The 13,968-nt window shown below is 36.9% G+C and overlaps 1 long non-coding RNA gene and 1 other non-coding gene across 2 annotated transcripts; both read right to left on the bottom strand.

The window, feature by feature from the left end:
* Nucleotides 1–4,130: 4,130 nt before the first annotated feature.
* Nucleotides 4,131–7,203, bottom strand: LOC141645860 (uncharacterized). Its single transcript, XR_012545187.1, has 2 exons — nt 6,845–7,203; nt 4,131–4,334 (listed from the first exon to the last, which is right to left on the bottom strand). It is a non-coding gene; the product is annotated as an uncharacterized LOC141645860 (long non-coding RNA).
* Nucleotides 7,204–12,650: 5,447 nt separating this feature from the next.
* LOC141650062 (small nucleolar RNA R71) lies at nt 12,651–12,757 on the bottom strand. Its single transcript, XR_012546124.1, has one exon. It is a non-coding gene; the product is annotated as a small nucleolar RNA R71 (small nucleolar RNA).
* Between the last annotated feature and the right edge of the window lie 1,211 nt (nt 12,758–13,968).

The following is a 13,968-nucleotide window of genomic DNA, read 5'->3' as shown; positions in this document are numbered from 1 at the left end:
CATTTTTCTTTATGATTGTCATAATTTTAATTTATGTAATTTTGAATTATGTAATTTTACTTAGTATGGCCTTAGATTTTAATTGGTATTTCCCGAAATGTATGGGAATATCGATTCGGTTGTAATTTTTATTGTGATCTCGTATCACCGGTTTGTAATTTAATAGATTTATTTCATTTTAGTTACAAATGTATAATAGGAATTATGTAATTTATTATGTAATTTTATTCATTCCGGAGTTCCCAAAGACGGATTTCTTCAAGAATGGCGATACATAAAGACGGTGTTACCTCGAGATGCGTGACACAACCGAAGTTCAAGGGACCAATGGAGTTGGTTTCCGAATATGTAATAGTTAAAGAGTTTTTCTATTTTAGGAAAGGCCATACTAGGATTTATTTATCTTTATGCTTGCATTTTATTTTATGTCACATGCATCGCTAAATCGCCATAACTAAACATGCATTGTTATTTTATCGAGTTTATCGACCGTGTCAATTATAATTATCGTAGTTCACCGCTTTAGTTCACTTAAAACGTGATAGATAATAAATTGACATGACCTCTCGCTAAAACAATCAATTGAGACTAGCCTTACCAAATAGTTGAAACCATGAAAACCTATTTCGTGAGGGAGTGCACTAGGCCACACCGGGGTACAAACCTTGTTACGTAGGGGAAGTGGGTGATGAATGTTAATCCACCGAATTCATGTTGATAAGGGATGTATCGGCCACACCGTGCCCAAGTTGATGTGGGTTTGGATAATGGACACATTTATTCGAAATTTGGATTGAACTCAACAAAAGTATTTGATAAGGGATGTATCGGCTACCCCGTGCCCTTGTTGATGTGTTTTGGGCTATAGATAAACATTAGAGTAATTTTATCGACCAAGAGTTCTAAAAGTAGAATCGATTAAAAGGTTAATCCACCGAGTTATATTGATGAAGGTTGCATCGGCTACCCCGTGCCTAAGTTAATATGAATTTGGATCTTGGAATCATTTATCATAGTTGGGTAGAGGTCACTATGTAAATGCTATACTTATTTACAAGTATTATCATTAAAACGATAAATGTTGAGTTTTCCACTATTCCGTTATCATATTGTTCTATTTCTTTACCACAATTCATATACGATATCATTTCGTTTTTTGATTCAAATCTCCATTAAAATATCGTAACTAAAGACAAAATATGAATTTGCTTCTAAAACCTCAAATGAACCATTGCTAAGGATCTCTTGAAAGGAGTATAGATTAATGTTATTCATTATCAAACAGGTTTTTGATTCTAGACTAACACATCTACTTACAATGGATTATGTTTCATATACTTAATTGAATTAAGTACCTTGAAGCGATAAATTATTTTGGTAATTAGTTTTGTCAGAATTCGTAATTGACCAAAATAACGCAACCACTTCAATGAAAGTTTTAAGACTAAAACGAACCAATGAAGAGTAATCTTCATTAATTCAATCTTGCTTCTCAAAGCAAAGACTCATTGAAATGAGTGGGAGCATTCTCTTAAACCGTTAAGATGACGACGAGGTTCAAGAAATAAAGATAATAATGGAATTGATACAAGGTAATGTTAAAGGTAAAGTTGTTGAGAATGACGATACTAAACCTATCAATCCCGACCGATAAAGTTTCTATTGTCTTAAATGTTGGACACAAGGAAGGAAACTACCCCAAATTATTGAAGAATCAACAAGTTAGTTGTGGGACATCTAATGGGACCTTCTTCTTTAAATGTTTATTTGATTAAACATAAATTTTGCTAGTAATACTTCGTCAATATTAGAAACCAGTGGAGGTTTTCATCATTGTGTTGGATACATAGGATGAATAGAATATGACGACTAGCAACAATGAAGTCGAGAGATAGAGTAATTGTGTACTCAATCTAGTCTTTGGATTTAAAGTGGTACTTAATTGTGACTATTAAGTGCATAAACTCTAAATAAGAATATAAACTTGTTACGATACAAAAGAGGTTTCACTTTTGTGACCCTATACACCATGATTTGATGTATGGCAAGCCCATTATCAAGGTGATTATATTCTAAACCAAACTAGAATGACATATCATATAGATGATGTAAGATTCAAATTGGTAACCCAAGATTAAACCTTAAATTTTGGAATAATGAACGCAAAGAGTTATCGAGTACTCTTAAAACCATTAGATTGTTAATGGTGTATGCGTATCTTGTATTCAAAGCAAGATGTCTCGTGCCTTTTGTTTGAGAAAGGAGATCGAGATTGTAAATCATTGATCCAAAATAGGTTGATCATTTTCTTTTACCAACGATTTAAGTTGACACTAGTGTGTTCACTTAATAAGGTAAATAGAGAAATCTTTGAAGAAGTTCAAGAGTTCAAGGAATCACGATATAGTCGTGATGGGATTATCAAAGTGAAGACTTTGATATAAGCCAAAGGAAATGTGATATAGTATCACAAGTTAATCTCTCTTAGCACGCATTATGAAATAATGTGTGGATGGATAAGAAATCAAACGCTATTCGATATGGTTTGGACTTAAATCAAGTTACTTTGAGTTACTTGATCCTTTTGGGGATTTTATCATTTTTGTCTAAATTATTTTTCCACTAATACGAAACATATGAGATATGAGATGGTAAGGGTACCATGTTTGTAAGTTTTCACAAGAAACAAATGCTCATTTTTCCCTTTTCAATTATCACGAGTACGACGGGTTTGCGGCTCGTGAAGCTGTCTTTCTAAAATACAAGTTTATTTCTAGAAGACAGAGTGGGAGAATTTATTCAAGAGCCACAAAGAATGTTATGTCGCAAGAAACTGGTCTTTCTTGGCTACATGAGACGTTTTGTGTAAGATGTTGTTTCTTTAAAACCTAGGAGGTTAAATTCGTCAAATTGTTGAAAATGATGGATTCATGCTACTTTTAAGAAAGTTAAGAGCTTATAACTTACAAAGTTTGATTCAAGTTGATTACTTCTAGAAAGTAATGAACATATGACTTACATAAGAGTGTTTAAGTCACAACTCAATATAAGGCTTAGAGTCATGAAAATCCGAAATAAAAAGGCTTGATTAGTTGCAAAGGGTTTTGCACTAATAAAGAGAGATTTCAAGGATGATTGGTTGCAAAGGGTTTTTACACCAATTGAAATGCTTAAGTCTATTTGGATCTTCTTAGGGATTGTGTTTCATTATTATGAAATACATAGCGAGTGAATCTAAAACCCACTTCTTCAATTAGAAAGAATGTATTCAATACATGTCTTGAGTTTTGAAGATTCTTGCAATCCTAAGATAATGTGAAACTTAAGAGAGGGTCTTAAGTAGGACATCAATGAGTTGGAATCAACATTTTGGATCATGTGATAAAACATTTCTCGATAAGTCAAGAAGTTGTGTTTATACATGGAGTTTAGTGGGAGTTACGGAAAATTTTAATTAGTCCGATATGTGGATGACATATTGATCATTGAGAATGATTTAAGACTTTTGGAGTAATATAATACATCTTTAATATCTAAATTTATGCAGATAAATCCACATGATATTAGCGTCAGTAAGAAGTCTTATGTTGATAAGATTCATGACTAGTTCAATTAAATTGAACGTATTTGATTGATTCCATTTGCTTCATTTCTTGGATCAATTAAATGAGTTATGATGTATAACACTTCATATACTTTGAGTATGATGAATTGTTTTCAAAATCGAATTTAAGTAATCTTTACCTAATATGTAAAGATTACCCTTAAGTGCTTGCAGAAGCATTAAGGAAGTGAAGCAAAGTGTTTATGATGCAATTTTGTGTAAGGGTGTTACACAAGTGACAATTGACAATTGAGGTTGCGCATGGTTTCCGACAAAACCATAATCAAAACACATTAGGATGGTTAAGATACCATTGTTGCTATGATAACTGAGAAGTAGATTTTCTAGAATCGTTCTAGGCAATAAAGAACAATGAGAGATATTTATAACGGAAATTGAGTACACTTGCAATCATGAGATGTGCAAGAGGATGAGTGTGACACCCCACGATAAAGCGGAAAATATAACTAATAAAATGCGAAATTTTAGGGAATTTTTGAAATTTTTTTAAAATTTAAAGCGCGGGTTCGCCAAAAATTAAAACATAAATAAATAGTACGGAAATAAAGATTTAAATTATACAAACGTGATAGTCAAGGTGAGGGAAAATATATCCCTCGAATGACAATACAATAAAAGGTGAGTCTAAACAATCCTAATAACCGACTACAAGGCCAAAGTGCTCGCTAGCTCACACATGTCTTCACCCCATTAATGCACCAACTAATACCTGTCATTCATGTAAACATGAACGCCACAGTCAGTGGGGAGTAACTCAAGGTTCTCCCAGCCACAAAATGTCAAAACGAACATAACAAGGAACTAAAACAGGTAAGTCATATAAGATACATACAAAAGATAAGAATATCAAGTTTATATGTAAACATGGCAAACAATTGAGATGAAACCAGATAGGCCAACATTAGCTTAACAAAGATTCAACTGATCATATGAGACAATTAAATAATATGAAAGATATGAATACGGTAATCTATACCAAAGCACACATTTCAAGGAAATACAACATAGATGTGAGATTAAAATCCGAATCATGTGAAGCAGTTAAGTATAAGGGATCAAATAGAAACTGTAGCCATTACTTGGAAAACCACTTAGCAAACATTGCACGGGACGCGGCTACTAATGTCACATTCATACTTATGGCTTGCATCTCACCATAAGAACGGATGGGAGCATCAATCCCGACGATCATATCGCAACTAGAGGGCTTATAGTTCACCTCTAGTATCCGATAGGACCAAGACAAACAACACAAGGCATAACTCTTACCTTGAAAGACAAATACCAATATCTATAACCAAGCAAGACCTTTACTACTCATATATAAATATATAATTCCCCTGGTAGGACGACAATGGTACTCCCAAGACTCGGTCCTAGTCTAAATCGCCGGACTCTCGGGCGAACGGTCCCCGATTCGACATGCGGCGAATGATCCGCATCCAAGACTCGAAGACAGATCGGAAATCGAGAACCCACAATCGGCGAAAATCCCGAAAGAGGCGGAAGATATGAGCTAAACCCACAATCGGCAGGACAGTCCGAAAGGGGCGTAAAGATAAGTCAAGCAATACGGTATAGCATAAAGGCATTATCAAGAATACGACTCAACCAAGCGATGCGAATCAACTTGGAAAGAGACTACTACATATATTGAACCGATGGTGATCCAAGTGAGACATTTCATGCCAAATTATATTCATGAATATGGATAGGTAACCCATTTCTTCAATATTTGTCACTTGAATGAAAATATAAACAAACATAAATGAACCATTTATAATGAGCAAAACTAGCATTCAATTATAAATGACTCAAATGTACGATAAACCATTTACTACTCACAAGGCATAAACAATTAATTCGGAGATCATATGAAAAGGAAACATGTCGTTTCACATATATACATGAGATAATTATTGAATGTACTCCACAATTATAAATCATGTGAGACGAATATAAAAAAATGAACAATATTTACAAATTACGTTTTATAATACACGAGATAAAAACTTAAATAACCGCAAACGGGACATTCACAAGACCACGCCATCTTATAAACTGGCCCAAAAACTAAAAGTATAAACATGCCCAATTGACTAGCTACAACCCCAAAGACTATACACGACTCAAGACTCCTTTTCGGACAGGACCTACCCACGACTTGAAACCATTTGGGCAGCCCTATTCATGACCCGACAATCCTTGAAATGAGTAAGTAATATTTAATACCGGTATCTATTTTTATTTGTATTTATACTTGTTTTTGTATAAAAAGCGAAAAAAAGGCGTATAAGAATTAATGTAGTGTACTCTACTCAAAAGACAGTGACAGTTTGATATGTTAGTGGCCTTCATTCCCTGCCAATGCCAATCTTTTCGGCCCTTCTTTTCTACTATTCCCACCCCAAAACAACCAAAATCAGTCCTTAAGCAAGGACATCTTCAAAACTTACAAATAATATAGTTGACTACTATAATAAGGCCAACTAACATAAAAGCTTGCTGAAATACGCTCTATACTCTATACTCTATAGTACCCAGGTCATTGGATATTCAATTTGTTAAAAAGTGTTACCAACTATACAACACCAGCTGGACATCCCTTGTCACGGTTTTAAAACCAAAAACACAACAGTCCCGTTTCAGTTCGAAACCCGTCTATCACGGCTCCAAAACGACACCCAAACAGTCCTCACTACCCTTACTCCGACTGCCCAAAACAGAGGACCAAACCGTCCCAAAAACAAACACTCAAAACAGTCCCACAATAGCATTATACAGTCCCTGAGTAACCTGCACAAAACGACTCAAAAACAGTCCTAAAATACATACAATCCGTCCCCAAAACTCAACGTGCATCCGTCTCAAATTCAGCGTTTAATACCTCTATTTAGACTGCCCGTAACTTTACACAAACCAAGCCAAAGATGGTAGCCAAGATAGTCCTTAAAACAATCTGCTCAGCACGTTAAAACAGTCCAAAAATGTCCCGAAGTACCCTCAAAAACGGACTTAAAACCGTCCCAATTTCGACCATTATTACCACAACAACAATCAACTTATACAAGTAACTAGCCATGGAGCTAAAGACTCGATTTTTCTTCAAGTAAACACAATAAGGGAGCAAGATAAACAGCATACAAACATACATATGAAATAAACGATTCACATGAACACATAATCTTGACATAATGCCGAGTAACCTATCACCGTTACCTTTTTGCTCTCCTAAACGACAGAGGAATCGCCCAAGGATGATCCTAAACCCAAAAATGGAATAAATCAACCCAAGATCCGCATCCTTTGAAAGACGGCCGAATGAAACAAGATGAAAGTTGGACTCTTTCTTACATACAAAGAAGGAGGATGAGATGAGGAAGCTATTGGTGTAAAATTTATCGAATTTGGTTGAGAAATCGGGGAGAAATCGAGGTTTGAAGCTCAGGATAAAATGGCGATTTGAAGGTGTTGTTGTATGATGTTGTGGTTGCAGCTGATTTCGAAAAGAGGAAGGGAAAGTGAATCGGGATGGGGACGGGTACAACAAGGGTAATAATAATAATAATAATAATAATAATAATAATTTTTAAGTTAGTTGTGTTGTCGGAATCGGGTTGGTTCGAAAAGAAGTAGCTTTATATGAGAAATGTGACGATCTTTGCTAGACGGTAACATAAGACGGAAATGTCATTATTATTTTCACCTATTACTAATATCCGACTATAATACAAAATTTTATATAAATTAAGCTTTAGAATATTCTTTTTATAAAATTTGTGCTTAAAAGAATTAATTAAATTAAATAATTTTAAAATATAAAATAAATTAATTAAACGGTTAAATAAATTTTATATCTCAAAATGGGAAATTCGCGGGTGTTACAATGAGTCCCACACACTGTGAAAACAGTGGGAGCTATTCTTAGGCTAAGAGGGCCTATGTCTTGATTGGATCTTGACACGTACTCAGAAAGTTTTGTGATGCAAATGTATACATTACAAAGGAAAACGAATATGTAGTAAGGTTGAGTAAGGTACAAGAAATTGATAAAACCTACTAACCAAAGCCTTCTCAAAAGCTAAACATGATGAGTCATGTCATTTCAATTGAATTGAAATTAACAACTACATGCAAGATCAAATTAGATTATAGAATATGAAATAGTAATCAGGCATTGACTATTCATATGTGATAATCGCATTTGTCGTTCGAGTTTTTTCTTTAAAAACTCCTTTTTACTTTGTTACATCCAAACGGGTTGTAGTGACAATTGAACCCCGTTAAAGTGAACACGGATTAACATTGTATTCGCCCATAGTCACTTGTATGAGGTGACGTCTCGAAGTGACTAGAGTGTGATGCGATAGATGGCAAGTTCAAATGCCATAGAGTCATGTGAGATGACTAGTCGATCACATAGGCAGACTGTTAAGAACTTTTGTCGGGCCTAATGACCGCTTATAGAGTTCTGGCAAATTTATATAGCCTGGTCGTGGCGAGAGCTGCTATAGTATTCAAATGAGTCGATTCTTTTGACTAAAGACTATTCACCTAAGATGGCTCAGTTTCAGATTAACTTTGATTTGTGTTACTACGACCTTCGTAAATGGGGTCAAATGGGCATATTTTGGGTTATGATGGTCGTGGCTAGTCGAAGGGAATGAGTGCGATAGGAATTGTTCATCCCCTTGTCGGGTTAAAACAATATCTCAGGGCCACTCGAGGAGTAATGAACTCGAAATGCGTGGCCACGCTCGGAAGGTATCCAGAGTGGATAAATCCGGTCAATCAGTTATTCTCCAGATCGAGGAAACCATTCTTGATATGATCACTTGCAAGTACGACCTGAAAGACACCTTGCATTGAGTGGGAGATAGTAATAGGACAAGAGAATTGGTGGCGCACACTTGTCGAGGACAAGTGGGAGATTGTTGGGAAATGTGTCCTCAACAATAGTGCGATCACATGATTTAAATATCATTATTAAATCTCATTTTAAGAATACATGTGGGATGTAATATTTTACAATCAACTGGTCCACACATATCGGTAATGATTGGTGACTAGAGTTTGACATTACTTTGTGTGCGACGGTGGTGATCAGTTGATCCCCTTAGGTCATACCTATAGGGAAATACTCTTAATTGATTATTTAATTAATCGTATACTGATACGAGTTAATTAAATTGCTTAAAATTGACGGATGATTTTGTGAGTATAATTTACGTATCTTATTGTAAATATGATTAAATAAGACACGGTCTAAGTAATCAAATTATTTTATTACTTGGATGAAATTATTGTTTACAGAAACAATTGAAACGGAATGAATAATTTATTATAAATACAGAATGTTGTAGTTTATAATTTGGAAACATTTTTGGTACGAGTAATTACGAATTACTAGTCGATTTTGTAAATGACATATTTTATGAGTATGTTGATTTTTAATATGTTAAAAATACATTACATTGTGACATGTCATGTAACATGTCACATGTGACAAATTTGACAAATGACAAAAATAAAATGGATTCTCCATTTTATGTCTAAAAACCGAAAATGGTAAGGGAGTGTAAGAGATGTATTGTGTTTTTATCTTGAGTGGAAAACACAATTATCATATCTAATAAGTAGCCTTGCACACCTACCTTTTAGAGAAGAGCAAAAATGAAATGCATTGGGCATTCTACCCAAGGCAATTTCGGCCACTCCACATGAAATGAGAAGTGAGCTTTTCTTTTTGATTATTCATTCAATCTTCCAATCTAATTTTCTAGTGTAAGAAAATTTATCAAATACTTCTCTACAATATATGAATTTTCTAGAGAAATAAAATCTCACTTATACTCCCTCTTGACCGTGTGATTCAAGAGCCAAAATACAATTTATATTGTATCAATTTTATTGTAAAACCATTATTATTACTAGATCTAAATAGTATTGGTTTATTAAGATGTATTCCTTGGGTATATGCTTTTGGGAGGGATTCTACACTTGAATCCTTGTTCTTCCATTTGGAAAGCTCAAGAACAAAAGAGAAGGAGATCTCTTTTGTGCCCATAAAACCAAATCATCCATTGTAAGAATATGATTTCTTCTCTTTTTGTTTATTTGTTTGCATGCATAAAATCCGTATTTAATTTTATGACAAATTAATTTAACATATAAGAGTATGTTAGAGTGTATATGAATCTACATTTCCTTCAAGTGGGGTCAAGATTACGGTCGGAGGGTGTTGGAGTTGACGTGGATTATCGAGTTTTGCCCATGGTGGAGAGAGAAAATGAAGATTAAAAAAGGAAGGGAAGATGGATTACCTGATGATGAAGACGGAGAAGGGGAACAGTGAAGCCGATGAAGATTAAAGGGGAAGAAGATTGAGGGTTTAAGAGAAGAGAGTTTTTGAAATGATTTGGAAGTAATTAATGAGAGTGGAAGAGAGACGTTGTGGTTATAAAGAGGAGAGAGGGAGTTGGGTGCGGAGAAAGAGGAGAAAGGCGGCTTGCATGGGAAGAAGTAAAAAAGGCGGCGTAGGGTTTTTAACATTTGGTTACTGATATATGACTTATTTACACCTTATTTCCCTCTTTCTTTTACGCATTCCGGCTCATAACGAGTCGGTTTCGTGTGCCTTTCCTTGCATTTGTGCCCGATCCCCGTACTTGTCATTTTGTGTATCCTTTTGTAGGAACCGAGTCGAGTATGGAGGAATTGGGGCAAGAAAGGCATTCTAATGCCTTTACATGAAGAAAAGGGAGATGAAGGATTATAAGGAAAATCCTCTGCCGGCAGGCCGGCAGCCGGCCCACCGGCAGGGGATGTGGCTATGAGGAGAAAAAGGAGGAAACCAGCTGAGAAGATGTTCTCTGCCGGCAGGCCGGCAGCCGGCCCACCGGCAGGAAACACAAGTCCATACTTAGGCAATTTTTGAAGAAGTTTTTGGGCAAAAGATGTGAGGACGCGCTGCCGGCACAGGTATCCGGCAGCCGGGCAACCGACAGAGGGCAACTCTTATGAAGAAATTGAAGAAAATTCCAAGATGAAGAATTCTCTGCCGGCAGGCCGGCAGCCGGCCCACCGGCAGGAGATTACACAACCTTTATTTCTCTCAGTTTTTGAAGAACGCGCTGCCGGCATAGGAGGCCGGCAGCCGGCCCGCCGGCACAGGAACACGCAGCACGACTAATGGGCTTTTTCCTTCTTTCCTCCCTTAATCCAATGATAGCCTATAAATACCCCCTCCTTAAACCCTTTGTGCACATAACCCTAGATCTGAAAACTTTCCTTATTAATTGTAACCCTTTCTTAAGCAAGCACTAATCTTTCCTTAATCTTTCCTTAATATTTAGTAAAACTAGTAATTGTTGGTTCGAATCAATAGTTTACTCTTGTTCTTTGAAGATTGTATTGGGGATTTTGAAGGGTTTTCCTTCTTGTTATTCAATCAATTATTCATCTTTCCTTGTGTTGGTATAATTCCTCTCCTTTCTTTTATTTGTTTTTCATTTGTTTACATTTCCCCTTGTCTTTTATTATTGCTATAACAATCATCATGTCTCTTCTTTGTGTTAATTTCTTTCCTTCTCTATTTAGCACAATTTCCCTTAATATGAGTGAGTAGATATCTTCTAGGGTTTAGGGGGAGTCTTTATGGAATTTATGGGCATGATTGTTTGAATACTTTGGTCTTTGGTGGATTGTTTATCTTTCTTGTTCATGCACACAAGGTGTTTGATTAATTGCATGAGTGAAAGCTTGTGCCTTTTTCTCATTATTGCTTAATTCACCCATTGAATGAAAGTTTGTGGGGGTCTTGTTGTATGTTTAAGAGAAGTGTCATACTTAATGAGAATTAGTTGCCACCTTTAAGATAATCAAGACTTTGATTTTATATCTTGGGATAAACTCTCACCACCGACCCCTTGATTTATCATGTTTGCCCCTTGAACCATTTAGATGACCCCGAAAGCCCTAGCTTTTAAATTAATCGTATTCGTTTTCATTAACTTGTCTGTTCAATTGCGCTGGTATTTAGAACCAAAACCTCTTCTCTTAGTTTTGATTAAACTTGACTCTTAATCGAATTTAGTAGCAACCCCCGCCATCTTTGTGTTCGACACCCGACCAAATACTACGCTTTTTCGGGTTTTACAAATTGTTTTGATATAGGGAAACCGCGGCAATTTTTCTACTATCAAAATGGCGCCGTTGCCGGGGATGGCGTTAGGTTATGCTTAGTTCTATTTAGAGTCTTTGCTTTAATCTTGTCTTAATTGTTAGTTTGCTTTGGTAGTTGATTGTTGTTTGTAGAGTGTGTGTGATTTTTGCCTTTCCCTAGTGTGTAAAAACACTAGGAGACTTACGATTTGCCAAGTGTATGCCTAGAAGGAACCACCAAGCTCTTCTATTCAACTCCGACCCCGAAAGGCTTTTTAGAACCTTGAGGACTAGGACTCTTGAAAGAGTGAGGAATAATTCCACACAAGCAAACATTGACCAACCAAACTCACACATCCCACAAAATTTTGATACAACAACTACGACTCAACCAAACATCACAATTGAGACTTTAGTAGAGAACCCCTTTCATAACTTCCTTAATTATAATAGCCCACCTCAAACACCACCACATCAAGAACCAAACCCACCACCACAAATGGCTCTTAGAGATCACAACCGGCCTAACCATAATGATTCATGTAACCCTATCAATTTTGGCACCTTGGCCCCAAACAACTTTGAAATGCATCCCGCCCAAGTCGGGTTAATCGAGAAGGACTTGTTCGGGGGGCATATTGAAGAGGATGCCCATGCTCATCTCCGGAAATTTAAGAGGAAAGTTTCAATGATGAAGAAGAATGGTGTGTCCGAAGACACCTTGAGAATGATGTTGTTTCCATTTTCATTGACGGGCAAAGCGGACCGATGGTTAAACATTCACCCACCGGATACTTTCACTACTTGGGATGCTTTGGCTAAAGCATTCATGGCTAAGTATTACCCTTCTTCAAAGACCGCGATGCTCCGTAATGAGATTCATACGTTTCAACAAGAGGATGGGGAGTCTTTGGGTGAAGCTTGGGACCGTTATCAAGACTTGATAGCGAGTTGCCCCCACCATGGGATACCGGAATGGTACATCACTCAAACATTATTCCAAACTTTACTACCAAGAACTAAGGAGATGGTAAATGCCTCCGCGGGGGGAGGTTTTGACCACTTGAGTGATGAAGAGGGCACGGCATTGATCAAGAAAATGGTAGATTCGGAGGCAAACTATGGTTCTAGAGGGAACATGCTAAGAAGGAATGGGAAATTTCCTAAGGAAAATGCCTCCAACTCCGAGACAAATGCCAATCTTGACTTACTCACAAAGCAATTTGAGAAGTTTTCAAGGAATCAAGTGAATCAAGCCGCGACCTCATATGGGCCGCCCATGGAAGAAGTGGCTCAAGTCTCAAGTTGTGAACTTTGTGGAGGAAGTGGTCATATATATGACTTGTGTGGCAACAATTACAATGGTGCCTATGAAGAGAATGCTCAAGAGGTGAACGCTTTTCAAAGTTACAACAACAATCCTAGACCACCAAGGCCTCCTTACAACAACCCAAACACCTACAATCCAAATACCAATTTCTACCACCCCGGGTTAAGGAACCACCCCAACTTTAGTTACAAAAGCACCAATGTTCAAAACCCCCAACATCTCCAACCACAAACCCAAACCAATCCACCCGGTTTTGCTCAACCAAGGGGAATTCTCCCAAACCCAAGAAATAATTCCGGAAACCAATGGTCAAGCAACAATCAACCCCAAAACTATGGCAACCAACAACAAGGGTACCAAGAGTTTGGTGGAAACCAAAACAACCAAGGGTTTTACCAAGGGAATCAAGTAAATCAAGCAAATCAAGGATTTGGGCAAGGGTATGTTCAAGGGTCTCAAGAACAAGGTCAAGGATCAAACTTCAACAACTATGGTCCTAGAGGTAACTTCCAAGGGGGGCAAAACAACAACCAAGGTTCCAATGCTAGATATGACTATGGGTTCCCTTTACCCATAGCCAACCAACCTCATCAAGAACCCCAAGGTGAGCTCTCTCAAGTGGAGCTTTTGAAGATGATTAAGAACATGCAACTTCAACATAGCCAAGAGATACCTAATTTTGCTAAAGCTACTCAACAAGAACAAGCAAACTTGAGAGCTACATTTCTTAAGGACATGAGGGAAATGGAATCTAGGATGGCTTCTCATGCTATGGGTAACCCTCAAAGGCCGCCCGGTGGTTTGTTGGCTCAAGGACAAAGCTCGAAAGATGCCTCAAATACCCACCATG

This window comes from Silene latifolia, chromosome 3 (genome assembly GCF_048544455.1).
Source record: "Silene latifolia isolate original U9 population chromosome 3, ASM4854445v1, whole genome shotgun sequence".
Lineage (NCBI taxonomy): Eukaryota > Viridiplantae > Streptophyta > Magnoliopsida > Caryophyllales > Caryophyllaceae > Silene > Silene latifolia.
Note: the sequence above shows the minus strand (reverse complement) of the source record. Positions and strands in the feature narration are given on the sequence as shown.